The sequence below is a fragment of the Ambystoma mexicanum genome, chromosome 5p (assembly GCF_040938575.1).
Source record: "Ambystoma mexicanum isolate Mex_15411 chromosome 5p, UKY_AmexF1_1, whole genome shotgun sequence".
Classification (NCBI taxonomy): domain Eukaryota; kingdom Metazoa; phylum Chordata; class Amphibia; order Caudata; family Ambystomatidae; genus Ambystoma; species Ambystoma mexicanum.
Window position 1 is genome coordinate 740,774,207 of NC_090930.1, and position 27,430 is coordinate 740,801,636.

The window sequence follows — 27,430 nt, forward strand, 5'->3', positions numbered from 1 at the left end:
CATTCTTACGTACAAAACATGTAAGGAAATAATCAGATCTTTTGCTCTGCAGGAGTCAGGCTTCTTTAAAGCCTGACAAAGTGGCAGAGTGCCATTGTAAACTGAGGCATGATGAAACCATGCCCAAGAACCCAGGCAGGTTAAACCCTTCCACTCATGCCCCTATGCCCCGAACGGCCACGAACAGCCAGGTTCTATAGACAGGGCAGCTGGCATGGATTATGGACACTTTTAACATAGGGTGGTTTTTCAACCTTATCTCCTCTGGGAGCAAAGCGCTGGACAGGGTTTCCTGTACGTTTTTGAGGTTCGCAGGGATCTATGTGTGGATGTTTCTTGGTGTGAAAAGCATGACACCTTTTGGGGTGACACCAGGCTCTTCTGGGAGTTAATTTGCATAATCTCTACTTTCTATTTTATGTGACATGGGCTGCAGTTACATTGTTCTGTTAATAGAGGGCAACACACAGGTCATAGTTCCAAACAGGGGTGCACAGTCTGCTTGCTAGCTTACATTTACAGTTCTATTTGGGATTCACCGCCTTTTCATAAACTGAGTACTCTTCCGGAGTATTTCTAACTTATGTAGGTGTTTTGGGGGTGTTACGTGCCTTTGTATGACTGCTGCAAACCACTTGATATTAGACATTGATTGGAAACGACATAAAAAATCCTGACACATATTGTAAGCGGACATAAAATGACCTATATTAGCTAATATAAGTAAACAGACATCACTCCCCCTCCCCACAAAAAGGGATGTATGCGTACACAAAAAATAAAAATGAAAAACAAGCAACTACTGCAGTTAAAATCTAAAAATGTAAATTCAGTTACATGATCATGACTCGGAAGGGGAAGTTAAAAAGTAAAAAAACACACGGTAGGAGAGAGGTTAGCTTTACATGCCATGAGGGAGGAAGAGGTCTTCCAAGCACTGTTGTGTATGTTGGTCAATCCCTCTGAAACGCAAAAGGGATGTGCACATAGAAATCAAAGCAGAGTCATCCAGAGAGACTATTTAATTCTTTTTTTTTCAAATTCTCAAAAGGAAGCTGCTATCAAATTGAACTATTCATCACAGCCACTGCTAGGAAATCTATGTGCATAAAATGACAATACACCCAAAGGAAAACAAAATATAGCTATAACATGTCAGATTACTAAATTCAGAGTCCAGCCTACTAACCATTAGACCATGGAACCTAAATACTTCCGCAAATGCTGAACTTCATTATGCCAAAACAGAGGCAGTCAGAAACAATATTTAATATTGCTTAATCATATGCCTCAAGAGGAAGAATTTGATCTACATGCTCTATAAAGCACAGAGATTGCTATAGCACAACGTCAATCGACAACATCGCTGTGTTTGTATGATATCAGTCAATTGGGACTATGAATCTGTAAAAATTGTAAATGTGCTCTATATTGCCATTTCTGATTCAACGCTCTCAGGTGCATCTTGCAAGGGTTCCATGGTGTAATGGTTAGCACTTTGGACTTTGAATCCAACGATCCGAGTTCAAGTCTCGGTGGGACCGTTATCTTGCTCTTACACTCCATTTTCTAATTTCTCAAATTACAATTCAACAGAGTTAATATTCAGAAGTTCAGTCGACTCTCTCTGCACGACATTACATTTAAATGCACTTTGGTGCCTGATACCAATACAGTGATGCAACTACATATGGTTAATGTACAATCCCTAAGGTCAATCAGAGTGGGCACCCAGATATCTCTCAGAAACATTTTCCACAGATGAATAATGTCCAACCTTAACTCTATGAAAAGAAAAATGTACACACTATGTGCAGTAGATTCTCTGCTCACTGGAACATGCAGAAACAACATTGATGTGAAAAGATTGGAAAAAGCCCTATTTTATTAACATTAAAAAATGTTATACAATTATTTTGGTGAATCATATTCACTTTCACAATCATTCCTATGTTTCAAGCAATTTGATGGTCTTATTAAATGTGTAAAAAATGTAATTCTTTGAGTTGACAAACTGTATGGAGAGCAAACTTTTTATAACTTACAAGAGTTATGAGTTCTAGAAAGTAGTGCATTTACTGATCAAGTGCCCTTGTTTAAATGTACTTACTTTATTTGGATCACACCTTTCTCGAAAGAAGAAATAAACTCTAAATTATCAGGAAACAATTCAACTGATTTTAGGGGCCTCCTGGGCTTTCAATGCAAATCGCTGAGATCAAAAGCCAGTTTAATAGCCATTATACCTTGGAGCTTTGGAGATATGAGAGTGGGCAGTTTCTTTGTGGCAAAAGAGAGTCATCCCCAGAAACTATTAATATTCTTTGGTCAAAGAAGACTGCCATCAAAGTGGGCTGTAAAGCAAAGCTATTGCTGTTATATCTATCTGCAAATGAAAGGCAACTCTAAAAGAGAAGCAGCCCCAAGGTCCCACCGAGACTTGAACTCGGATCGCTGGATTCAGAGTCCAGAGTGCTAACCATTACACCATGGAACCCACATATTCAGTAACATGATGCACTTCATTCTGGAAAAACAGAGCACATCAGAGAAAATATGTAATATTCCTATATCATTAGACTCCAGAGGAAGAATTTGATCCAAATGAGACATGAAGCCAATACTTTGCGATTGCACAGCATCCAACAGCAACAGTGCTGCTTCGATATAATATCAGTAAACGGTTACTATAGGTCAGTAAAAATCTTGACTGTGCCCTATATTCTCATTGCCCTTATGAAGCTCTGCTTAACAAGGGTTCCATGGTGTAATGGTTAGCACTTTGGACTTTGAATCCAGCGATCCGAGTTCAAGTCTCGGTGGAACCTCTCTCTTGCTCTAACACACTTTGTCTCCTTGTTGTCTTAAATTATAGGCCAAAGATAGTAATATTCATAAGGTTAGTGGTGTAGGGTATTCATTTTCGCTCTCACTCTCTGGCATAACTTTTCATAAAAATCCACTTTTGTGCCTAGCACCTTAACCTTTATGCATTTTTTTTAAATGTATGAACAGTGAGGTCATTCTGAGTCGATGGGCAGATCTGCATCGGAAACATACATAAAAGATTTGAAATTTTCAAACTTAACTCAATGTTAAGAAACATGCTCAATCTGTGACCCAATGGATTCTCTTTTTACTTGAAGATGCAGCAACAACATTAATAATACCATTTTGGGAAAAGCAGCTCTATTGTATCGCCATTCTCTTTCAAAATTGTTAAAGGGTTAATCCTATGAAAAGCGACCACATTCAGAATCAATGATATTAATCAAGCGTCTTAACAGCCTTTACATGTTTGTAAAATGAAGGTATCAGTTTGAGATGAAAAATAGAACGAAGAACACACTTTTCTTAATTCACAAAAGGCCTGAGGTGTATAAATACTGTTTGTACCGACCAAGGGCCCATTCGTGAATGTACTTACTTTAGTTGGATCATACCTTTCTTCAAAGAAGACATCCACAATAAACGATAAGGGAAAGGTTCGACTGATGGTAAACTCTTACAGAGATTTGAATGCAAATTATTGGATTCAACCTCCAGGGTGCTACCATTACACCATGGGTCTTTCACACCACAGAAAGTGGTGGGTTTCATTGTGGCTAAAGAGCGTCATCCATGGAAAATCTTTCTTTTTTCAAATGCACCCAGGGAATAATGCTATGAAAGTGGGCGACACAGCAGCGTCATTGCTATTAAAACAAGACACTGAGAGGAAAACTAACACAGTAATTCCCAAGGTCCCACCGAGATTTGAACTCAGATCGCTGGATTCAGAGCCCAGAGTGCTAACCATTACACCATGGAACCTACATACTTAGTGACATGATGAACGTCATTGCAGCAAAAAAAGAGCCTTTTAGAGAATGTATGCAATATTCTTTTATCTTATGCCTCCAGAGGAAGAATCCTATCCAAATGAGCTGTAAAGCAAAGAGTTTGCTATTGCGCAACAACCAACTAAACAGTTCCACATTTGCATAATATCCGTGGGCTAGGAATATGAGTTTGTTAAAATGATGCATGAGATCTCGATTCTCATTTCTGTTACAACTCTGTCAGGTTGCACCAGCAAGGGGCCCATGGTGTAATGGTTAGCAAAGAACATTACTGAAGGGCCCCTCGGCCAGCCAGAAAGCCAAAATGGAGAGAACGGGCATGAACTGGTTGTGAATGAGCTTCAAAATGCGTTCACAGGTAATTGAACTGGTGATCTCCTCAGTTTATACACCTGGAACTCCTGTCAATAGCAACAGTCGGCAGCTGGGTTGCCAGACATTTCGTCGAAAAAAATTTGTCGACAGGACAATTGGTCGAAACCATTTGGTCGAAAACCAAATGGTCGAATTGCTTTGTTTTTTATTTTCACATTTTTTTTTGGGGGGGGGGGTTTGGGGGGGTCCCCCCAACCCCCTTTTTTTCTAAAACCCCCTTTTTTTCCCTAAACTACAACCTAAAATATATATATATAAATAAATAAAAAAAACGACCATTTGGCTTTCGACCAAATTACGTCGAGCAAATGTCTTTCGACGAAATGTCTTTCGACGAAATGTCCGGACAGCGGCAGCTGGTCTGTGTCAGTAATGGCAATTTGATTTTGCCATTTTCACAACTCCCTAATAAATGAACAAAATGTTCCATTTGTAGGCACAGTTACATGCTATGGTATGTATACCATGCTTAATAACCACCATAGGAGGCTCAGAGCACCATCCGCATTCTTACGTACAAAACATGTAAGGAAATAATCAGATCTTTTGCTCTGCAGGAGTCAGGCTTCTTTAAAGCCTGACAAAGTGGCAGAGTGCCATTGTAAACTGAGGCATGATGAAACCATGCCCAAGAACCCAGGCAGGTTAAACCCTTCCACTCATGCCCCTATGCCCCGAACGGCCACGAACAGCCAGGTTCTATAGACAGGGCAGCTGGCATGGATTATGGACACTTTTAACATAGGGTGGTTTTTCAACCTTATCTCCTCTGGGAGCAAAGCGCTGGACAGGGTTTCCTGTACGTTTTTGAGGTTCGCAGGGATCTATGTGTGGATGTTTCTTGGTGTGAAAAGCATGACACCTTTTGGGGTGACACCAGGCTCTTCTGGGAGTTAATTTGCATAATCTCTACTTTCTATTTTATGTGACATGGGCTGCAGTTACATTGTTCTGTTAATAGAGGGCAACACACAGGTCATAGTTCCAAACAGGGGTGCACAGTCTGCTTGCTAGCTTACATTTACAGTTCTATTTGGGATTCACCGCCTTTTCATAAACTGAGTACTCTTCCGGAGTATTTCTAACTTATGTAGGTGTTTTGGGGGTGTTACGTGCCTTTGTATGACTGCTGCAAACCACTTGATATTAGACATTGATTGGAAACGACATAAAAAATCCTGACACATATTGTAAGCGGACATAAAATGACCTATATTAGCTAATATAAGTAAACAGACATCACTCCCCCTCCCCACAAAAAGGGATGTATGCGTACACAAAAAATAAAAATGAAAAACAAGCAACTACTGCAGTTAAAATCTAAAAATGTAAATTCAGTTACATGATCATGACTCGGAAGGGGAAGTTAAAAAGTAAAAAAACACACGGTAGGAGAGAGGTTAGCTTTACATGCCATGAGGGAGGAAGAGGTCTTCCAAGCACTGTTGTGTATGTTGGTCAATCCCTCTGAAACGCAAAAGGGATGTGCACATAGAAATCAAAGCAGAGTCATCCAGAGAGACTATTTAATTCTTTTTTTTTCAAATTCTCAAAAGGAAGCTGCTATCAAATTGAACTATTCATCACAGCCACTGCTAGGAAATCTATGTGCATAAAATGACAATACACCCAAAGGAAAACAAAATATAGCTATAACATGTCAGATTACTAAATTCAGAGTCCAGCCTACTAACCATTAGACCATGGAACCTAAATACTTCCGCAAATGCTGAACTTCATTATGCCAAAACAGAGGCAGTCAGAAACAATATTTAATATTGCTTAATCATATGCCTCAAGAGGAAGAATTTGATCTACATGCTCTATAAAGCACAGAGATTGCTATAGCACAACGTCAATCGACAACATCGCTGTGTTTGTATGATATCAGTCAATTGGGACTATGAATCTGTAAAAATTGTAAATGTGCTCTATATTGCCATTTCTGATTCAACGCTCTCGGGTGCATCTTGCAAGGGTTCCATGGTGTAATGGTTAGCACTTTGGACTTTGAATCCAACGATCCGAGTTCAAGTCTCGGTGGGACCGTTATCTTGCTCTTACACTCCATTTTCTAATTTCTCAAATTACAATTCAACAGAGTTAATATTCAGAAGTTCAGTCGACTCTCTCTGCACGACATTACATTTAAATGCACTTTGGTGCCTGATACCAATACAGTGATGCAACTACATATCGTTAATGTACAATCCCTAAGGTCAATCAGAGTGGGCACCCAGATATCTCTCAGAAACATTTTCCACAGATGAATAATGTCCAACCTTAACTCTATGAAAAGAAAAATGTACACACTATGTGCAGTAGATTCTCTGCTCACTGGAACATGCAGAAACAACATTGATGTGAAAAGATTGGAAAAAGCCCTATTTTATTAACATTAAAAAATGTTATACAATTATTTTGGTGAATCATATTCACTTTCACAATCATTCCTATGTTTCAAGCAATTTGATGGTCTTATTAAATGTGTAAAAAATGTAATTCTTTGAGTTGACAAACTGTATGGAGAGCAAACTTTTTATAACTTACAAGAGTTATGAGTTCTAGAAAGTAGTGCATTTACTGATCAAGTGCCCTTGTTTAAATGTACTTACTTTATTTGGATCACACCTTTCTCGAAAGAAGAAATAAACTCTAAATTATCAGGAAACAATTCAACTGATTTTAGGGGCCTCCTGGGCTTTCAATGCAAATCGCTGAGATCAAAAGCCAGTTTAATAGCCATTATACCTTGGAGCTTTGGAGATATGAGAGTGGGCAGTTTCTTTGTGGCAAAAGAGAGTCATCCCCAGAAACTATTAATATTCTTTGGTCAAAGAAGACTGCCATCAAAGTGGGCTGTAAAGCAAAGCTATTGCTGTTATATCTATCTGCAAATGAAAGGCAACTCTAAAAGAGAAGCAGCCCCAAGGTCCCACCGAGACTTGAACTCGGATCGCTGGATTCAGAGTCCAGAGTGCTAACCATTACACCATGGAACCCACATATTCAGTAACATGATGCACTTCATTCTGGAAAAACAGAGCACATCAGAGAAAATATGTAATATTCCTATATCATTAGACTCCAGAGGAAGAATTTGATCCAAATGAGACATGAAGCCAATACTTTGCGATTGCACAGCATCCAACAGCAACAGTGCTGCTTCGATATAATATCAGTAAACGGTTACTATAGGTCAGTAAAAATCTTGACTGTGCCCTATATTCTCATTGCCCTTATGAAGCTCTGCTTAACAAGGGTTCCATGGTGTAATGGTTAGCACTTTGGACTTTGAATCCAGCGATCCGAGTTCAAGTCTCGGTGGAACCTCTCTCTTGCTCTAACACACTTTGTCTCCTTGTTGTCTTAAATTATAGGCCAAAGATAGTAATATTCATAAGGTTAGTGGTGTAGGGTATTCATTTTCGCTCTCACTCTCTGGCATAACTTTTCATAAAAATCCACTTTTGTGCCTAGCACCTTAACCTTTATGCATTTTTTTTAAATGTATGAACAGTGAGGTCATTCTGAGTCGATGGGCAGATCTGCATCGGAAACATACATAAAAGATTTGAAATTTTCAAACTTAACTCAATGTTAAGAAACATGCTCAATCTGTGACCCAATGGATTCTCTTTTTACTTGAAGATGCAGCAACAACATTAATAATACCATTTTGGGAAAAGCAGCTCTATTGTATCGCCATTCTCTTTCAAAATTGTTAAAGGGTTAATCCTATGAAAAGCGACCACATTCAGAATCAATGATATTAATCAAGCGTCTTAACAGCCTTTACATGTTTGTAAAATGAAGGTATCAGTTTGAGATGAAAAATAGAACGAAGAACACACTTTTCTTAATTCACAAAAGGCCTGAGGTGTATAAATACTGTTTGACCCGACCAAGGGCCCATTCGTGAATGTACTTACTTTAGTTGGATCATACCTTTCTTCAAAGAAGACATCCACAATAAACGATAAGGGAAAGGTTCGACTGATGGTAAACTCTTACAGAGATTTGAATGCAAATTATTGGATTCAACCTCCAGGGTGCTACCATTACACCATGGGTCTTTCACACCACAGAAAGTGGTGGGTTTCATTGTGGCTAAAGAGCGTCATCCATGGAAAATCTTTCTTTTTTCAAATGCACCCAGGGAATAATGCTATGAAAGTGGGCGACACAGCAGCGTCATTGCTATTAAAACAAGACACTGAGAGGAAAACTAACACAGTAATTCCCAAGGTCCCACCGAGATTTGAACTCAGATCGCTGGATTCAGAGCCCAGAGTGCTAACCATTACACCATGGAACCTACATACTTAGTGACATGATGAACGTCATTGCAGCAAAAAAAGAGCCTTTTAGAGAATGTATGCAATATTCTTTTATCTTATGCCTCCAGAGGAAGAATCCTATCCAAATGAGCTGTAAAGCAAAGAGTTTGCTATTGCGCAACAACCAACTAAACAGTTCCACATTTGCATAATATCCGTGGGCTAGGAATATGAGTTTGTTAAAATGATGCATGAGATCTCGATTCTCATTTCTGTTACAACTCTGTCAGGTTGCACCAGCAAGGGGCCCATGGTGTAATGGTTAGCAAAGAACATTACTGAAGGGCCCCTCGGCCAGCCAGAAAGCCAAAATGGAGAGAACGGGCATGAACTGGTTGTGAATGAGCTTCAAAATGCGTTCACAGGTAATTGAACTGGTGATCTCCTCAGTTTATACACCTGGAACTCCTGTCAATAGCAACAGTCGGCAGCTGGGTTGCCAGACATTTCGTCGAAAAAAATTTGTCGACAGGACAATTGGTCGAAACCATTTGGTCGAAAACCAAATGGTCGAATTGCTTTGTTTTTTATTTTCACATTTTTTTTTGGGGGGGGGGGGTTTGGGGGGGTCCCCCCAACCCCCTTTTTTTCTAAAACCCCCTTTTTTTCCCTAAACTACAACCTAAAATATATATATATAAATAAATAAAAAAAACGACCATTTGGCTTTCGACCAAATTACGTCGACCAAATGTCTTTCGACGAAATGTCTTTCGACGAAATGTCCGGACAGCGGCAGCTGGTCTGTGTCAGTAATGGCAATTTGATTTTGCCATTTTCACAACTCCCTAATAAATGAACAAAATGTTCCATTTGTAGGCACAGTTACATGCTATGGTATGTATACCATGCTTAATAACCACCATAGGAGGCTCAGAGCACCATCCGCATTCTTACGTACAAAACATGTAAGGAAATAATCAGATCTTTTGCTCTGCAGGAGTCAGGCTTCTTTAAAGCCTGACAAAGTGGCAGAGTGCCATTGTAAACTGAGGCATGATGAAACCATGCCCAAGAACCCAAGCAGGTTAAACCCTTCCACTCATGCCCCTAGGCCCCGAATGGCCACGAACGGCCAGGTTCTATAGACAGGGCGGCTGGCATGGATTATGGACACTTTTAACATAGGGTGGTTTTTCAACCTTATCTCCTCTGGGAGCAAAGCGCTGGACAGGGTTTCCTGTACGTTTTTGAGGTTCGCAGGGATCTATGTGTGGATGTTTCTTGGTGTGAAAAGCATGACACCTTTTGGGGTGACACCAGGCTTTTCTGGGAGTTAATTTGCATAATCTCTACTTTCTATTTTATGTGACATGGGCTGCAGTTACATTGTTCTGTTAATAGAGGGCAACACACAGGTCATAGTTCCAAACAGGGGTGCACAGTCTGCTTGCTAGCTTACATTTACAGTTCTATTTGGGATTCACCGCCTTTTCATAAACTGAGTACTCTTCCGGAGTATTTCTAACTTATGTAGGTGTTTTGGGGGTGTTACGTGCCTTTGTATGACTGCTGCAAACCACTTGATATTAGGCATTGATTGGAAACGACATAAAAAATCCTGACACATATTGTAAGCGGACATAAAATGACCTATATTAGCTAATATAAGTAAACAGACATCACTCCCCCCTCCCCACAAAAAGGGATATATGCGTACACAAAAAATAAAAATGAAAAACAAGCAACTACTGCAGTTAAAATCTAAAAATGTAAATTCAGTTACATGATCATGACTCGGAAGGGGAAGTTAAAAAGTAAAAAAACACACGGTAGGAGAGAGGTTAGCTTTACATGCCATGAGGGAGGAAGAGGTCTTCCAAGCACTGTTGTGTATGTTGGTCAATCCCTCTGAAACGCAAAAGGGATGTGCACATAGAAATCAAAGCAGAGTCATCCAGAGAGACTATTTAATTCTTTTTTTTTCAAATTCTCAAAAGGAAGCTGCTATCAAATTGAACTATTCATCACAGCCACTGCTAGGAAATCTATGTGCATAAAATGACAATACACCCAAAGGAAAACAAAATATAGCTATAACATGTCAGATTACTAAATTCAGAGTCCAGCCTACTAACCATTAGACCATGGAACCTAAATACTTCCGCAAATGCTGAACTTCATTATGCCAAAACAGAGGCAGTCAGAAACAATATTTAATATTGCTTAATCATATGCCTCAAGAGGAAGAATTTGATCTACATGCTCTATAAAGCACAGAGATTGCTATAGCACAACGTCAATCGACAACATCGCTGTGTTTGTATGATATCAGTCAATTGGGACTATGAATCTGTAAAAATTGTAAATGTGCTCTATATTGCCATTTCTGATTCAACGCTCTCAGGTGCATCTTGCAAGGGTTCCATGGTGTGATGGTTAGCACTTTGGACTTTGAATCCAACGATCCGAGTTCAAGTCTCGGTGGGACCGTTATCTTGCTCTTACACTCCATTTTCTAATTTCTCAAATTACAATTCAACAGAGTTAATATTCAGAAGTTCAGTCGACTCTCTCTGCACGACATTACATTTAAATGCACTTTGGTGCCTGATACCAATACAGTGATGCAACTACATATCGTTAATGTACAATCCCTAAGGTCAATCAGAGTGGGCACCCAGATATCTCTCAGAAACATTTTCCACAGATGAATAATGTCCAACCTTAACTCTATGAAAAGAAAAATGTACACACTATGTGCAGTAGATTCTCTGCTCACTGGAACATGCAGAAACAACATTGATGTGAAAAGATTGGAAAAAGCCCTATTTTATTAACATTAAAAAATGTTATACAATTATTTTGGTGAATCATATTCACTTTCACAATCATTCCTATGTTTCAAGCAATTTGATGGTCTTATTAAATGTGTAAAAAATGTAATTCTTTGAGTTGACAAACTGTATGGAGAGCAAACTTTTTATAACTTACAAGAGTTATGAGTTCTAGAAAGTAGTGCATTTACTGATCAAGTGCCCTTGTTTAAATGTACTTACTTTATTTGGATCACACCTTTCTCGAAAGAAGAAATAAACTCTAAATTATCAGGAAACAATTCAACTGATTTTAGGGGCCTCCTGGGCTTTCAATGCAAATCGCTGAGATCAAAAGCCAGTTTAATAGCCATTATACCTTGGAGCTTTGGAGATATGAGAGTGGGCAGTTTCTTTGTGGCAAAAGAGAGTCATCCCCAGAAACTATTAATATTCTTTGGTCAAAGAAGACTGCCATCAAAGTGGGCTGTAAAGCAAAGCTATTGCTGTTATATCTATCTGCAAATGAAAGGCAACTCTAAAAGAGAAGCAGCCCCAAGGTCCCACCGAGACTTGAACTCGGATCGCTGGATTCAGAGTCCAGAGTGCTAACCATTACACCATGGAACCCACATATTCAGTAGCATGATGCACTTCATTCTGGAAAAACAGAGCACATCAGAGAAAATATGTAATATTCCTATATCATTAGACTCCAGAGGAAGAATCTGATCCAAATGAGACATGAAGCCAATACTTTGCGATTGCACAGCATCCAACAGCAACAGTGCTGCTTCGATATAATATCAGTAAACGGTTACTATAGGTCAGTAAAAATCTTGACTGTGCCCTATATTCTCATTGCCCTTATGAAGCTCTGCTCAACAAGGGTTCCATGGTGTAATGGTTAGCACTTTGCACTTTGAATCCAGCGATCCGAGTTCAAGTCTCGGTGGAACCTCTCTCTTGCTCTAACACACTTTGTCTCCTTGTTGTCTTAAATTATAGGCCAAAGATAGTAATATTCATAAGGTTAGTGGTGTAGGGTATTCATTTTCGCTCTCACTCTCTGGCATAACTTTTCATAAAAATCCACTTTTGTGCCTAGCACCTTAACCTTTATGCATTTTTTTTAAATGTATGAACAGTGAGGTCATTCTGAGTCGATGGGCAGATCTGCATCGGAAACATACATAAAAGATTTGAAATTTTCAAACTTAACTCAATGTTAAGAAACATGCTCAATCTGTGACCCAATGGATTCTCTTTTTACTTGAAGATGCAGCAACAACATTAATAATACCATTTTGGGAAAAGCAGCCCTATTGTATCGCCATTCTCTTTCAAAATTGTTAAAGGGTTAATCCTATGAAAAGCGACCACATTCAGAATCAATGATATTAATCAAGCGTCTTAACAGCCTTTACATGTTTGTAAAATGAAGGTATCAGTTTGAGATGAAAAATAGAACGAAGAACACACTTTTCTTAATTCACAAAAGGCCTGAGGTGTATAAATACTGTTTGTACCGACCAAGGGCCCATTCGTGAATGTACTTACTTTAGTTGGATCATACCTTTCTTCAAAGAAGACATCCACAATAAACGATAAGGGAAAGGTTCGACTGATGGTAAACTCTTACAGAGATTTGAATGCAAATTATTGGATTCAACCTCCAGGGTGCTACCATTACACCATGGGTCTTTCACACCACAGAAAGTGGTGGGTTTCATTGTGGCTAAAGAGCGTCATCCATGGAAAATCTTTCTTTTTTCAAATGCACCCAGGGAATAATGCTATGAAAGTGGGCGACACAGCAGCGTCATTGCTATTAAAACAAGACACTGAGAGGAAAACTAACACAGTAATTCCCAAGGTCCCACCGAGATTTGAACTCGGATCGCTGGATTCAGAGTCCAGAGTGCTAACCATTACACCATGGAACCTACATACTTAGTGACATGATGAACGTCATTGCAGCAAAAAAAGAGCCTTTTAGAGAATGTATGCAATATTCTTTTATCTTATGCCTCCAGAGGAAGAATCCTATCCAAATGAGCTGTAAAGCAAAGAGTTTGCTATTGCGCAACAACCAACTAAACAGTTCCACATTTGCATAATATCTGTGGGCTAGGAATATGAGTTTGTTAAAATGATGCATGAGATCTCGATTCTCATTTCTGTTACAACTCTGTCAGGTTGCACCAGCAAGGGGCCCATGGTGTAATGGTTAGCAAAGAACATTACTGAAGGGCCCCTCGGCCAGCCAGAAAGCCAAAATGGAGAGAACGGGCATGAACTGGCTGTGAATGAGCTTCAAAATGCGTTCACAGGTAATTGAACTGGTGATCTCCTCAGTTTATACACCTGGAACTCCTGTCAATAGCAACAGTCGGCAGCTGGGATGCCAGACATTTCGTCGAAAAAAATTTGTCGACAGGACAATTGGTCGAAACCATTTGGTCGAAAACCAAATGGTCGAATTGCTTTGTTTTTTATTTTCACATTTTTTTTTGGGGGGGGGTTTGGGGGGGTCCCCCCAACCCCCTTTTTTTCTAAAAACCCCTTTTTTTCCCTAAACTACAACCTAAAAAATATATATATAAATAAATAAAAAAAACGACCATTTGGCTTTCGACCAAATTACGTCGACCAAATGTCTTTCGACGAAATGTCTTTCGACGAAATGTCCGGACAGCGGCAGCTGGTCTGTGTCAGTAATGGCAATTTGATTTTGCCATTTTCACAACTCCCTAATAAATGAACACAATGTTCCATTTGTAGGCACAGTTACATGCTATGGTATGTATACCATGCTTAATAACCACCATAGGAGGCTCAGAGCACCATCCGCATTCTTACGTACAAAACATGTAAGGAAATAATCAGATCTTTTGCTCTGCAGGAGTCAGGCTTCTTTAAAGCCTGACAAAGTTTCAGAGTGCCATTGTAAACTGAGGCATGATGAAACCATGCCCAAGAACCCAGGCAGGTTAAACCCTTCCACTCATGCCCCTAGGCCCCGAGCGGCCACGAACGGCCAGGTTCTATAGACAGGGCAGCTGGCATGGATTATGGACACTTTTAACATAGGGTGGTTTTTCAACCTTATCTCTTCTGGGAGCAAAGCGCTGGACAGGGTTTCCTGTACGTTTTTGAGGTTCGCAGGGATCTATGTGTGGATGTTTCTTGGTGTGAAAAGCATGACACCTTTTGGGGTGACACCAGGCTCTTCTGGGAGTTAATTTGCATAATCTCTACTTTCTATTTTATGTGACATGGGCTGCAGTTACATTGTTCTGTTAATAGAGGGCAACACACAGGTCATAGTTTCAAACAGGGGTGCACAGTCTGCTTGCTAGCTTACATTTACAGTTCTATTTGGGATTCACCGCCTTTTCATAAACTGAGTACTCTTCCGGAGGATTTCTAACTTATGTAGGTGTTTTGGGGGTGTTACGTGCCTTTGTATGACTGCTGCAAACCACTTGATATTAGACATTGATTGGAAACGACATAAAAAATCCTGACACATATTGTAAGCGGACATAAAATGACCTATATTAGCTAATATAAGTAAACAGACATCACTCCCCCCTCCCCACAAAAAGGGATGTATGCGTACACAAAAAATAAAAATGAAAAACAAGCAACTACTGCAGTTAAAATCTAAAAATGTAAATTCAGTTACATGATCATGACTCGGAAGGGGAAGTTAAAAAGTAAAAAAACACACGGTAGGAGAGAGGTTAGCTTTACATGCCATGAGGGAGGAAGAGGTCTTCCAAGCACTGTTGTGTATGTTGGTCAATCCCTCTGAAACGCAAAAGGGATGTGCACATAGAAATCAAAGCAGAGTCATCCAGAGAGACTATTTAATTCTTTTTTTTTCAAATTCTCAAAAGGAAGCTGCTATCAAATTGAACTATTCATCACAGCCACTGCTAGGAAATCTATGTGCATAAAATGACAATACACCCAAAGGAAAACAAAATATAGCTATAACATGTCAGATTACTAAATTCAGAGTCCAGCCTACTAACCATTAGACCATGGAACCTAAATACTTCCGCAAATGCTGAACTTCATTATGCCAAAACAGAGGCAGTCAGAAACAATATTTAATATTGCTTAATCATATGCCTCAAGAGGAAGAATTTGATCTACATGCTCTATAAAGCACAGAGATTGCTATAGCACAACGTCAATCGACAACATCGCTGTGTTTGTATGATATCAGTCAATTGGGACTATGAATCTGTAAAAATTGTAAATGTGCTCTATATTGCCATTTCTGATTCAACGCTCTCAGGTGCATCTTGCAAGGGTTCCATGGTGTAATGGTTAGCACTTTGGACTTTGAATACAACGATCCGAGTTCAAGTCTCGGTGGGACCGTTATCTTGCTCTTACACTCCATTTTCTAATTTCTCAAATTACAATTCAACAGAGTTAATATTCAGAAGTTCAGTCGACTCTCTCTGCACGACATTACATTTAAATGCACTTTGGTGCCTGATACCAATACAGTGATGCAACTACATATCGTTAATGTACAATCCCTAAGGTCAATCAGAGTGGGCACCCAGATATCTCTCAGAAACATTTTCCACAGATGAATAATGTCCAACCTTAACTCTATGAAAAGAAAAATGTACACACTATGTGCAGTAGATTCTCTGCTCACTGGAACATGCAGAAACAACATTGATGTGAAAAGATTGGAAAAAGCCCTATTTTATTAACATTAAAAAATGTTATACAATTATTTTGGTGAATCATATTCACTTTCACAATCATTCCTATGTTTCAAGCAATTTGATGGTCTTATTAAATGTATAAAAAATGTAATTCTTTGAGTTGACAAACTGTATGGAGAGCAAACTTTTTATAACTTACAAGAGTTATGAGTTCTAGAAAGTAGTGCATTTACTGATCAAGTGCCCTTGTTTAAATGTACTTACTTTATTTGGATCACACCTTTCTCGAAAGAAGAAATAAACTCTAAATTATCAGGAAACAATTCAACTGATTTTAGGGGCCTCCTGGGCTTTCAATGCAAATCGCTGAGATCAAAAGCCAGTTTAATAGCCATTATACCTTGGAGCTTTGGAGATATGAGAGCGGGCAGTTTCTTTGTGGCAAAAGAGAGTCATCCCCAGAAACTATTAATATTCTTTGGTCAAAGAAGACTGCCATCAAAGTGGGCTGTAAAGCAAAGCTATTGCTGTTATATCTATCTGCAAATGAAAGGCAACTCTAAAAGAGAAGCAGCCCCAAGGTCCCACCGAGACTTGAACTCGGATCGCTGGATTCAGAGTCCAGAGTGCTAACCATTACACCATGGAACCCACATATTCAGTAGCATGATGCACTTCATTCTGGAAAAACAGAGCACATCAGAGAAAATATGTAATATTCCTATATCATTAGACTCCAGAGGAAGAATTTGATCCAAATGAGACATGAAGCCAATACTTTGCGATTGCACAGCATCCAACAGCAACAGTGCTGCTTCGATATAATATCAGTAAACGGTTACTATAGGTCAGTAAAAATCTTGACTGTGCCCTATATTCTCATTGCCCTTATGAAGCTCTGCTCAACAAGGGTTCCATGGTGTAATGGTTAGCACTTTGGACTTTGAATCCAGCGATCCGAGTTCAAGTCTCGGTGGAACCTCTCTCTTGCTCTAACACACTTTGTCTCCTTGTTGTCTTAAATTATAGGCCAAAGATAGTAATATTCATAAGGTTAGTGGTGTAGGGTATTCATTTTCGCTCTCACTCTCTGGCATAACTTTTCATAAAAATCCACTTTTGTGCCTAGCACCTTAACCTTTATGCATTTTTTTTAAATGTATGAACAGTGAGGTCATTCTGAGTCGATGGGCAGATCTGCATCGGAAACATACATAAAAGATTTGAAATTTTCAAACTTAACTCAATGTTAAGAAACATGCTCAATCTGTGACCCAATGGATTCTCTTTTTACTTGAAGATGCAGCAACAACATTAATAATACCATTTTGGGAAAAGCAGCTCTATTGTATCGCCATTCTCTTTCAAAATTGTTAAAGGGTTAATCCTATGAAAAGCGACCACATTCAGAATCAATGATATTAATCAAGCGTCTTAACAGCCTTTACATGTTTGTAAAATGAAGGTATCAGTTTGAGATGAAAAATAGAACGAAGAACACACTTTTCTTAATTCACAAAAGGCCTGAGGTGTATAAATACTGTTTGTACCGACCAAGGGCCCATTCGTGAATGTACTTACTTTAGTTGGATCATACCTTTCTTCAAAGAAGACATCCACAATAAACGATAAGGGAAAGGTTCGACTGATGGTAAACTCTTACAGAGATTTGAATGCAAATTATTGGATTCAACCTCCAGGGTGCTACCATTACACCATGGGTCTTTCACACCACAGAAAGTGGTGGGTTTCATTGTGGCTAAAGAGCGTCATCCATGGAAAATCTTTCTTTTTTCAAATGCACCCAGGGAATAATGCTATGAAAGTGGGCGACACAGCAGCGTCATTGCTATTAAAACAAGACACTGAGAGGAAAACTAACACAGTAATTCCCAAGGTCCCACCGAGATTTGAACTCAGATCGCTGGATTCAGAGTCCAGAGTGCTAACCATTACACCATGGAACCTACATACTTAGTGACATGATGAAAGTCATTGCAGCAAAAAAAGAGCCTTTTAGAGAATGTATGCAATATTCTTTTATCTTATGCCTCCAGAGGAAGAATCCTATCCAAATGAGCTGTAAAGCAAAGAGTTTGCTATTGCGCAACAACCAACTAAACAGTTCCACATTTGCATAATATCCGTGGGCTAGGAATATGAGTTTGTTAAAATGATGCATGAGATCTCGATTCTCATTTCTGTTACAACTCTGTCAGGTTGCACCAGCAAGGGGCCCATGGTGTAATGGTTAGCAAAGAACATTACTGAAGGGCCCCTCGGCCAGCCAGAAAGCCAAAATGGAGAGAACGGGCATGAACTGGTTGTGAATGAGCTTCAAAATGCGTTCACAGGTAATTGAACTGGTGATCTCCTCAGTTTATACACTAGGAACTCCTGTCAATAGCAACAGTCGACAGCTGGGTTGCCAGACATTTCGTCGAAAAAAATTTGTCGACAGGACAATTGGTCGAAACCATTTGGTCGAAAACCAAATGGTCGAATTGCTTTGTTTTTTATTTTCACATTTTTTTTGGGGGGGGGGGGTTTGGGGGGGTCCCCCCAACCCCCTTTTTTTCTAAAACCCCCTTTTTTTCCCTAAACTACAACCTAAAAAATATATATATAAATAAATAAAAAAAACGACCATTTGGCTTTCGACCAAATTACGTCGACCAAATGTCTTTCGACGAAATGTCTTTCGACGAAATGTCCGGACAGCGGCAGCTGGTCTGTGTCAGTAATGGCAATTTGATTTTGCCATTTTCACAACTCCCTAATAAATGAACAAAATGTTCCATTTGTAGGCACAGTTACATGCTATGGTATGTATACCATGCTTAATAACCACCATAGGAGGCTCAGAGCACCATCCGCATTCTTACGTACAAAACATGTAAGGAAATAATCAGATCTTTTGCTCTGCAGGAGTCAGGCTTCTTTAAAGCCTGACAAAGTGGCAGAGTGTCATTGTAAACTGAGGCATGATGAAACCATGCCCAAGAACCCAGGCAGGTTAAACCCTTCCACTCATGCCCCTAGGCCCCGAATGGCCACGAACGGCCAGGTTCTATAGACAGGGCAGCTGGCATGGATTATGGACACTTTTAACATAGGGTGGTTTTTCAACCTTATCTCCTCTGGGAGCAAAGCGCTGGACAGGGTTTCCTGTACGTTTTTGAGGTTCGCAGGGATCTATGTGTGGATGTTTCTTGGTGTGAAAAGCATGACACCTTTTGGGGTGACACCAGGCTCTTCTGGGAGTTAATTTGCATAATCTCTACTTTCTATTTTATGTGACATGGGCTGCAGTTACATTGTTCTGTTAATAGAGGGCAACACACAGGTCATAGTTCCAAACAGGGGTGCACAGTCTGCTTGCTAGCTTACATTTACAGTTCTATTTGGGATTCACCGCCTTTTCATAAACTGAGTACTCTTCCGGAGTATTTCTAACTTATGTAGGTGTTTTGGGGGTGTTACGTGCCTTTGTATGACTGCTGCAAACCACTTGATATTAGACATTGATTGGAAACGACATAAAAAATCCAAACACATATTGTAAGCGGACATAAAATGACCTATATTAGCTAATATAAGTAAACAGACATCACTCCCCCCTCCCCACAAAAAGGGATGTATGCGTACACAAAAAATAAAAATGAAAAACAAGCAACTACTGCAGTTAAAATCTAAAAATGTAAATTCAGTTACATGATCATGACTCGGAAGGGGAAGTTAAAAAGTAAAAAAACACACGGTAGGAGAGAGGTTAGCTTTACATGCCATGAGGGAGGAAGAGGTCTTCCAAGCACTGTTGTGTATGTTGGTCAATCCCTCTGAAACGCAAAAGGGATGTGCACATAGAAATCAAAGCAGAGTCATCCAGAGAGACTATTTAATTCTTTTTTTTTCAAATTCTCAAAAGGAAGCTGCTATCAAATTGAACTATTCATCACAGCCACTGCTAGGAAATCTATGTGCATAAAATGACAATACACCCAAAGGAAAACAAAATATAGCTATAACATGTCAGATTACTAAATTCAGAGTCCAGCCTACTAACCATTAGACCATGGAACCTAAATACTTCCGCAAATGCTGAACTTCATTATGCCAAAACAGAGGCAGTCAGAAACAATATTTAATATTGCTTAATCATATGCCTCAAGAGGAAGAATTTGATCTACATGCTCTATAAAGCACAGAGATTGCTATAGCACAACGTCAATCGACAACATTGCTGTGTTTGTATGATATCAGTCAATTGGGACTATGAATCTGTAAAAATTGTAAATGTGCTCTATATTGCCATTTCGGATTCAACGCTCTCAGGTGCATCTTGCAAGGGTTCCATGGTGTAATGGTTAGCACTTTGGACTTTGAATCCAACGATCCGAGTTCAAGTCTCGGTGGGACCGTTATCTTGCTCTTACACTCCATTTTCTAATTTCTCAAATTACAATTCAACAGAGTTAATATTCAGAAGTTCAGTCGACTCTCTCTGCACGACATTACATTTAAATGCACTTTGGTGCCTGATACCAATACAGTGATGCAACTACATATCGTTAATGTACAATCCCTAAGGTCAATCAGAGTGGGCACCCAGATATCTCTCAGAAACATTTTCCACAGATGAATAATGTCCAACCTTAACTCTATGAAAAGAAAAATGTACACACTATGTGCAGTAGATTCTCTGCTCACTGGAACATGCAGAAACAACATTGATGTGAAAAGATTGGAAAAAGCCCTATTTTATTAACATTAAAAAATGTTATACAATTATTTTGGTGAATCATATTCACTTTCACAATCATTCCTATGTTTCAAGCAATTTGATGGTCTTATTAAATGTGTAAAAAATGTAATTCTTTGAGTTGACAAACTGTATGGAGAGCAAACTTTTTATAACTTACAAGAGTTATGAGTTCTAGAAAGTAGTGCATTTACTGATCAAGTGCCCTTGTTTAAATGTACTTACTTTATTTGGATCACACCTTTCTCGAAAGAAGAAATAAACTCTAAATTATCAGGAAACAATTCAACTGATTTTAGGGGCCTCCTGGGCTTTCAATGCAAATCGCTGAGATCAAAAGCCAGTTTAATAGCCATTATACCTTGGAGCTTTGGAGATATGAGAGTGGGCAGTTTCTTTGTGGCAAAAGAGAGTCATCCCCAGAAACTATTAATATTCTTTGGTCAAAGAAGACTGCCATCAAAGTGGGCTGTAAAGCAAAGCTATTGCTGTTATATCTATCTGCAAATGAAAGGCAACTCTAAAAGAGAAGCAGCCCCAAGGTCCCACCGAGACTTGAACTCGGATCGCTGGATTCAGAGTCCAGAGTGCTAACCATTACACCATGGAACCCACATATTCAGCAGCATGATGCACTTCATTCTGGAAAAACAGAGCACATCAGAGAAAATATGTAATATTCCTATATCATTAGACTCCAGAGGAAGAATTTGATCCAAATGAGACATGAAGCCAATACTTTGCGATTGCACAGCATCCAACAGCAACAGTGCTGCTTCGATATAATATCAGTAAACGGTTACTATAGGTCAGTAAAAATCTTGACTGTGCCCTATATTCTCATTGCCCTTATGAAGCTCTGCTCAACAAGGGTTCCATGGTGTAATGGTTAGCACTTTGGACTTTGAATCCAGCGATCCGAGTTCAAGTCTCGGTGGAACCTCTCTCTTGCTCTAACACACTTTGTCTCCTTGTTGTCTTAAATTATAGGCCAAAGATAGTAATATTCATAAGGTTAGTGGTGTAGGGTATTCATTTTCGCTCTCACTCTCTGGCATAACTTTTCATAAAAATCCACTTTTGTGCCTATCACCTTAACCTTTATGCATTTTTTTTAAATGTATGAACAGTGAGGTCATTCTGAGTCGATGGGCAGATCTGCATCGGAAACATACATAAAAGATTTGAAATTTTCAAACTTAACTCAATGTTAAGAAACATGCTCAATCTGTGACCCAATGGATTCTCTTTTTACTTGAAGATGCAGCAACAACATTAATAATACCATTTTGGGAAAAGCAGCTCTATTGTATCGCCATTCTCTTTCAAAATTGTTAAAGGGTTAATCCTATGAAAAGCGACCACATTCAGAATCAATGATATTAATCAAGCGTCTTAACAGCCTTTACATGTTTGTAAAATGAAGGTATCAGTTTGAGATGAAAAATAGAACGAAGAACACACTTTTCTTAATTCACAAAAGGCCTGAGGTGTATAAATACTGTTTGTACCGACCAAGGGCCCATTCGTGAATGTACTTACTTTAGTTGGATCATACCTTTCTTCAAAGAAGACATCCACAATAAACGATAAGGGAAAGGTTCGACTGATGGTAAACTCTTACAGAGATTTGAATGCAAATTATTGGATTCAACCTCCAGGGTGCTACCATTACACCATGGGTCTTTCACACCACAGAAAGTGGTGGGTTTCATTGTGGCTAAAGAGCGTCATCCATGGAAAATCTTTCTTTTTTCAAATGCACCCAGGGAATAATGCTATGAAAGTGGGCGACACAGCAGCGTCATTGCTATTAAAACAAGACACTGAGAGGAAAACAAACACAGTAATTCCCAAGGTCCCACCGAGATTTGAACTCGGATCGCTGGATTCAGAGTCCAGAGTGCTAACCATTACACCATGGAACCTACATACTTAGTGACATGATGAACGTCATTGCAGCAAAAAAAGAGCCTTTTAGAGAATGTATGCAATATTCTTTTATCTTATGCCTCCAGAGGAAGAATCCTATCCAAATGAGCTGTAAAGCAAAGAGTTTGCTATTGCGCAACAACCAACTAAACAGTTCCACATTTGCATAATATCCGTGGGCTAGGAATATGAGTTTGTTAAAATGATGCATGAGATCTCGATTCTCATTTCTGTTACAACTCTGTCAGGTTGCACCAGCAAGGGGCCCATGGTGTAATGGTTAGCAAAGAACATTACTGAAGGGCCCCTCGGCCAGCCAGAAAGCCAAAATGGAGAGAACGGGCATGAACTGGTTGTGAATGAGCTTCAAAATGCGTTCACAGGTAATTGAACTGGTGATCTCCTCAGTTTATACACCTGGAACTCCTGTCAATAGCAACAGTCGGCAGCTGGGTTGCCAGACATTTCGTCGAAAAAAATTTGTCGACAGGACAATTGGTCGAAACCATTTGGTCGAAAACCAAATGGTCGAATTGCTTTGTTTTTTATTTTCACATTTTTTTTGGGGGGGGGGGGTTTGGGGGGGTCCCCCCAACCCCCTTTTTTTCTAAAACCCCCTTTTTTTCCCTAAACTACAACCTAAAAAATATATATATAAATAAATAAAAAAAACGACCATTTGGCTTTCGACCAAATTACGTCGACCAAATGTCTTTCGACGAAATGTCTTTCGACGAAATGTCCGGACAGCGGCAGCTGGTCTGTGTCAGTAATGGCAATTTGATTTTGCCATTTTCACAACTCCCTAATAAATGAACAAAATGTTCCATTTGTAGGCACAGTTACATGCTATGGTATGTATACCATGCTTAATAACCACCATAGGAGGCTCAGAGCACCATCCGCATTCTTACGTACAAAACATGTAAGGAAATAATCAGATCTTTTGCTCTGCAGGAGTCAGGCTTCTTTAAAGCCTGACAAAGTGGCAGAGTGTCATTGTAAACTGAGGCATGATGAAACCATGCCCAAGAACCCAGGCAGGTTAAACCCTTCCACTCATGCCCCTAGGCCCCGAATGGCCACGAACGGCCAGGTTCTATAGACAGGGCAGCTGGCATGGATTATGGACACTTTTAACATAGGGTGGTTTTTCAACCTTATCTCCTCTGGGAGCAAAGCGCTGGACAGGGTTTCCTGTACGTTTTTGAGGTTCGCAGGGATCTATGTGTGGATGTTTCTTGGTGTGAAAAGCATGACACCTTTTGGGGTGACACCAGGCTCTTCTGGGAGTTAATTTGCATAATCTCTACTTTCTATTTTATGTGACATGGGCTGCAGTTACATTGTTCTGTTAATAGAGGGCAACACACAGGTCATAGTTCCAAACAGGGGTGCACAGTCTGCTTGCTAGCTTACATTTACAGTTCTATTTGGGATTCACCGCCTTTTCATAAACTGAGTACTCTTCCGGAGTATTTCTAACTTATGTAGGTGTTTTGGGGGTGTTACGTGCCTTTGTATGACTGCTGCAAACCACTTGATATTAGACATTGATTGGAAACGACATAAAAAATCCTGACACATATTGTAAGCGGACATAAAATGACCTATAAGTAAACAGACATCACTCCCCCCTCCCCACAAAAAGGGATGTATGCGTACACAAAAAATAAAAATGAAAAACAAGCAACTACTGCAGTTAAAATCTAAAAATGTAAATTCAGTTACATGATCATGACTCGGAAGGGGAAGTTAAAAAGTAAAAAAACACACGGTAGGAGAGAGGTTAGCTTTACATGCCATGAGGGAGGAAGAGGTCTTCCAAGCACTGTTGTGTATGTTGGTCAATCCCTCTGAAACGCAAAAGGGATGTGCACATAGAAATCAAAGCAGAGTCATCCAGAGAGACTATTTAATTCTTTTTTTTTCAAATTCTCAAAAGGAAGCTGCTATCAAATTGAACTATTCATCACAGCCACTGCTAGGAAATCTATGTGCATAAAATGACAATACACCCAAAGGAAAACAAAATATAGCTATAACATGTCAGATTACTAAATTCAGAGTCCAGCCTACTAACCATTAGACCATGGAACCTAAATACTTCCGCAAATGCTGAACTTCATTATGCCAAAACAGAGGCAGTCAGAAACAATATTTAATATTGCTTAATCATATGCCTCAAGAGGAAGAATTTGATCTACATGCTCTATAAAGCACAGAGATTGCTATAGCAGAACGTCAATCGACAACATCGCTGTGTTTGTATGATATCAGTCAATTGGGACTATGAATCTGTAAAAATTGTAAATGTGCTCTATATTGCCATTTCTGATTCAACGCTCTCAGGTGCATCTTGCAAGGGTTCCATGGTGTAATGGTTAGCACTTTGGACTTTGAATACAATGATCCGAGTTCAAGTCTCGGTGGGACCGTTATCTTGCTCTTACACTCCATTTTCTAATTTCTCAAATTACAATTCAACAGAGTTAATATTCAGAAGTTCAGTCGACTCTCTCTGCACGACATTACATTTAAATGCACTTTGGTGCCTGATACCAATACAGTGATGCAACTACATATCGTTAATGTACAATCCCTAAGGTCAATCAGAGTGTGCACCCAGATATCTCTCAGAAACATTTTCCACAGATGAATAATGTCCAACCTTAACTCTATGAAAAGAAAAATGTACACACTATGTGCAGTAGATTCTCTGCTCACTGGAACATGCAGAAACAACATTGATGTGAAAAGATTGGAAAAAGCCCTATTTTATTAACATTAAAAAATGTTATACAATTATTTTGGTGAATCATATTCACTTTCACAATCATTCCTATGTTTCAAGCAATTTGATGGTCTTATTAAATGTGTAAAAAATGTAATTCTTTGAGTTGACAAACTGTATGGAGAGCAAACTTTTTATAACTTACAAGAGTTATGAGTTCTAGAAAGCAGTGCATTTACTGATCAAGTGCCCTTGTTTAAATGTACTTACTTTATTTGGATCACACCTTTCTCGAAAGAAGAAATAAACTCTAAATTATCAGGAAACAATTCAACTGATTTTAGGGGCCTCCTGGGCTTTCAATGCAAATCGCTGAGATCAAAAGCCAGTTTAATAGCCATTATACCTTGGAGCTTTGGAGATATGAGAGTGGGCAGTTTCTTTGTGGCAAAAGAGAGTCATCCCCAGAAACTATTAATATTCTTTGGTCAAAGAAGACTGCCATCAAAGTGGGCTGTAAAGCAAAGCTATTGCTGTTATATCTATCTGCAAATGAAAGGCAACTCTAAAAGAGAAGCAGCCCCAAGGTCCCACCGAGACTTGAACTCGGATCGCTGGATTCAGAGTCCAGAGTGCTAACCATTACACCATGGAACCCACATATTCAGCAGCATGATGCACTTCATTCTGGAAAAACAGAGCACATCAGAGAAAATATGTAATATTCCTATATCATTAGACTCCAGAGGAAGAATTTGATCCAAATGAGACATGAAGCCAATACTTTGCGATTGCACAGCATCCAACAGCAACAGTGCTGCTTCGATATAATATCAGTAAACGGTTACTATAGGTCAGTAAAAATCTTGACTGTGCCCTATATTCTCATTGCCCTTATGAAGCTCTGCTCAACAAGGGTTCCATGGTGTAATGGTTAGCACTTTGGACTTTGAATCCAGCGATCCGAGTTCAAGTCTCGGTGGAACCTCTCTCTTGCTCTAACACACTTTGTCTCCTTGTTGTCTTAAATTATAGGCCAAAGATAGTAATATTCATAAGGTTAGTGGTGTAGGGTATTCATTTTCGCTCTCACTCTCTGGCATAACTTTTCATAAAAATCCACTTTTGTGCCTAGCACCTTAACCTTTATGCATTTTTTTTAAATGTATGAACAGTGAGGTCATTCTGAGTCGATGGGCAGATCTGCATCGGAAACATACATAAAAGATTTGAAATTTTCAAACTTAACTCAATGTTAAGAAACATGCTCAATCTGTGACCCAATGGATTCTCTTTTTACTTGAAGATGCAGCAACAACATTAATAATACCATTTTGGGAAAAGCAGCTCTATTGTATCGCCATTCTCTTTCAAAATTGTTAAAGGGTTAATCCTATGAAAAGCGACCACATTCAGAATCAATGATATTAATCAAGCGTCTTAACAGCCTTTACATGTTTGTAAAATGAAGGTATCAGTTTGAGATGAAAAATAGAACGAAGAACACACTTTTCTTAATTCACAAAAGGCCTGAGGTGTATAAATACTGTTTGTACCGACCAAGGGCCCATTCGTGAATGTACTTACTTTAGTTGGATCATACCTTTCTTCAAAGAAGACATCCACAATAAACGATAAGGGAAAGGTTCGACTGATGGTAAACTCTTACAGAGATTTGAATGCAAATTATTGGATTCAACCTCCAGGGTGCTACCATTACACCATGGGTCTTTCACACCACAGAAAGTGGTGGGTTTCATTGTGGCTAAAGAGCGTCATCCATGGAAAATCTTTCTTTTTTCAAATGCACCCAGGGAATAATGCTATGAAAGTGGGCGACACAGTAGCGTCATTGCTATTAAAACAAGACACTGAGAGGAAAACAAACACAGTAATTCCCAAGGTCCCACCGAGATTTGAACTCGGATCGCTGGATTCAGAGTCCAGAGTGCTAACCATTACACCATGGAACCTACATACTTAGTGACA

At 39.3% G+C, this 27,430-nt stretch overlaps 24 non-coding genes across 24 annotated transcripts; 12 read left to right on the top strand and 12 right to left on the bottom strand.

Annotated features, from left to right (window-relative positions):
- The first annotated feature begins 1,472 nt into the window (after nt 1-1,472).
- On the top strand, nt 1,473-1,544 carry TRNAQ-UUG (transfer RNA glutamine (anticodon UUG)). Its single transcript has one exon. It is a non-coding gene; the product is annotated as a tRNA-Gln (tRNA).
- Nucleotides 1,545-2,425: 881 nt separating this feature from the next.
- Nucleotides 2,426-2,497, bottom strand: TRNAQ-CUG (transfer RNA glutamine (anticodon CUG)). Its single transcript has one exon. It is a non-coding gene; the product is annotated as a tRNA-Gln (tRNA).
- A 259-nt stretch (nt 2,498-2,756) lies between these two features.
- On the top strand, nt 2,757-2,828 carry TRNAQ-UUG (transfer RNA glutamine (anticodon UUG)). Its single transcript has one exon. It is a non-coding gene; the product is annotated as a tRNA-Gln (tRNA).
- A 913-nt stretch (nt 2,829-3,741) lies between these two features.
- Nucleotides 3,742-3,813, bottom strand: TRNAQ-CUG (transfer RNA glutamine (anticodon CUG)). The gene has a single exon. It is a non-coding gene; the product is annotated as a tRNA-Gln (tRNA).
- Nucleotides 3,814-6,194: 2,381 nt separating this feature from the next.
- On the top strand, nt 6,195-6,266 carry TRNAQ-UUG (transfer RNA glutamine (anticodon UUG)). The gene has a single exon. It is a non-coding gene; the product is annotated as a tRNA-Gln (tRNA).
- An 881-nt stretch (nt 6,267-7,147) lies between these two features.
- Nucleotides 7,148-7,219, bottom strand: TRNAQ-CUG (transfer RNA glutamine (anticodon CUG)). Its single transcript has one exon. It is a non-coding gene; the product is annotated as a tRNA-Gln (tRNA).
- A 259-nt stretch (nt 7,220-7,478) lies between these two features.
- On the top strand, nt 7,479-7,550 carry TRNAQ-UUG (transfer RNA glutamine (anticodon UUG)). The gene has a single exon. It is a non-coding gene; the product is annotated as a tRNA-Gln (tRNA).
- Nucleotides 7,551-8,463: 913 nt separating this feature from the next.
- TRNAQ-CUG (transfer RNA glutamine (anticodon CUG)) lies at nt 8,464-8,535 on the bottom strand. The gene has a single exon. It is a non-coding gene; the product is annotated as a tRNA-Gln (tRNA).
- Nucleotides 8,536-10,918: 2,383 nt separating this feature from the next.
- Nucleotides 10,919-10,990, top strand: TRNAQ-UUG (transfer RNA glutamine (anticodon UUG)). Its single transcript has one exon. It is a non-coding gene; the product is annotated as a tRNA-Gln (tRNA).
- Nucleotides 10,991-11,871: 881 nt separating this feature from the next.
- On the bottom strand, nt 11,872-11,943 carry TRNAQ-CUG (transfer RNA glutamine (anticodon CUG)). Its single transcript has one exon. It is a non-coding gene; the product is annotated as a tRNA-Gln (tRNA).
- Nucleotides 11,944-12,202: 259 nt separating this feature from the next.
- On the top strand, nt 12,203-12,274 carry TRNAQ-UUG (transfer RNA glutamine (anticodon UUG)). Its single transcript has one exon. It is a non-coding gene; the product is annotated as a tRNA-Gln (tRNA).
- Nucleotides 12,275-13,187: 913 nt separating this feature from the next.
- TRNAQ-CUG (transfer RNA glutamine (anticodon CUG)) lies at nt 13,188-13,259 on the bottom strand. The gene has a single exon. It is a non-coding gene; the product is annotated as a tRNA-Gln (tRNA).
- A 2,380-nt stretch (nt 13,260-15,639) lies between these two features.
- On the top strand, nt 15,640-15,711 carry TRNAQ-UUG (transfer RNA glutamine (anticodon UUG)). Its single transcript has one exon. It is a non-coding gene; the product is annotated as a tRNA-Gln (tRNA).
- Nucleotides 15,712-16,592: 881 nt separating this feature from the next.
- TRNAQ-CUG (transfer RNA glutamine (anticodon CUG)) lies at nt 16,593-16,664 on the bottom strand. The gene has a single exon. It is a non-coding gene; the product is annotated as a tRNA-Gln (tRNA).
- Nucleotides 16,665-16,923: 259 nt separating this feature from the next.
- TRNAQ-UUG (transfer RNA glutamine (anticodon UUG)) lies at nt 16,924-16,995 on the top strand. Its single transcript has one exon. It is a non-coding gene; the product is annotated as a tRNA-Gln (tRNA).
- Nucleotides 16,996-17,908: 913 nt separating this feature from the next.
- Nucleotides 17,909-17,980, bottom strand: TRNAQ-CUG (transfer RNA glutamine (anticodon CUG)). The gene has a single exon. It is a non-coding gene; the product is annotated as a tRNA-Gln (tRNA).
- A 2,382-nt stretch (nt 17,981-20,362) lies between these two features.
- TRNAQ-UUG (transfer RNA glutamine (anticodon UUG)) lies at nt 20,363-20,434 on the top strand. The gene has a single exon. It is a non-coding gene; the product is annotated as a tRNA-Gln (tRNA).
- An 881-nt stretch (nt 20,435-21,315) lies between these two features.
- On the bottom strand, nt 21,316-21,387 carry TRNAQ-CUG (transfer RNA glutamine (anticodon CUG)). The gene has a single exon. It is a non-coding gene; the product is annotated as a tRNA-Gln (tRNA).
- Nucleotides 21,388-21,646: 259 nt separating this feature from the next.
- Nucleotides 21,647-21,718, top strand: TRNAQ-UUG (transfer RNA glutamine (anticodon UUG)). Its single transcript has one exon. It is a non-coding gene; the product is annotated as a tRNA-Gln (tRNA).
- A 913-nt stretch (nt 21,719-22,631) lies between these two features.
- TRNAQ-CUG (transfer RNA glutamine (anticodon CUG)) lies at nt 22,632-22,703 on the bottom strand. Its single transcript has one exon. It is a non-coding gene; the product is annotated as a tRNA-Gln (tRNA).
- A 2,370-nt stretch (nt 22,704-25,073) lies between these two features.
- On the top strand, nt 25,074-25,145 carry TRNAQ-UUG (transfer RNA glutamine (anticodon UUG)). Its single transcript has one exon. It is a non-coding gene; the product is annotated as a tRNA-Gln (tRNA).
- An 881-nt stretch (nt 25,146-26,026) lies between these two features.
- On the bottom strand, nt 26,027-26,098 carry TRNAQ-CUG (transfer RNA glutamine (anticodon CUG)). The gene has a single exon. It is a non-coding gene; the product is annotated as a tRNA-Gln (tRNA).
- Nucleotides 26,099-26,357: 259 nt separating this feature from the next.
- TRNAQ-UUG (transfer RNA glutamine (anticodon UUG)) lies at nt 26,358-26,429 on the top strand. Its single transcript has one exon. It is a non-coding gene; the product is annotated as a tRNA-Gln (tRNA).
- Nucleotides 26,430-27,342: 913 nt separating this feature from the next.
- Nucleotides 27,343-27,414, bottom strand: TRNAQ-CUG (transfer RNA glutamine (anticodon CUG)). Its single transcript has one exon. It is a non-coding gene; the product is annotated as a tRNA-Gln (tRNA).
- Nucleotides 27,415-27,430: the final 16 nt, after the last annotated feature.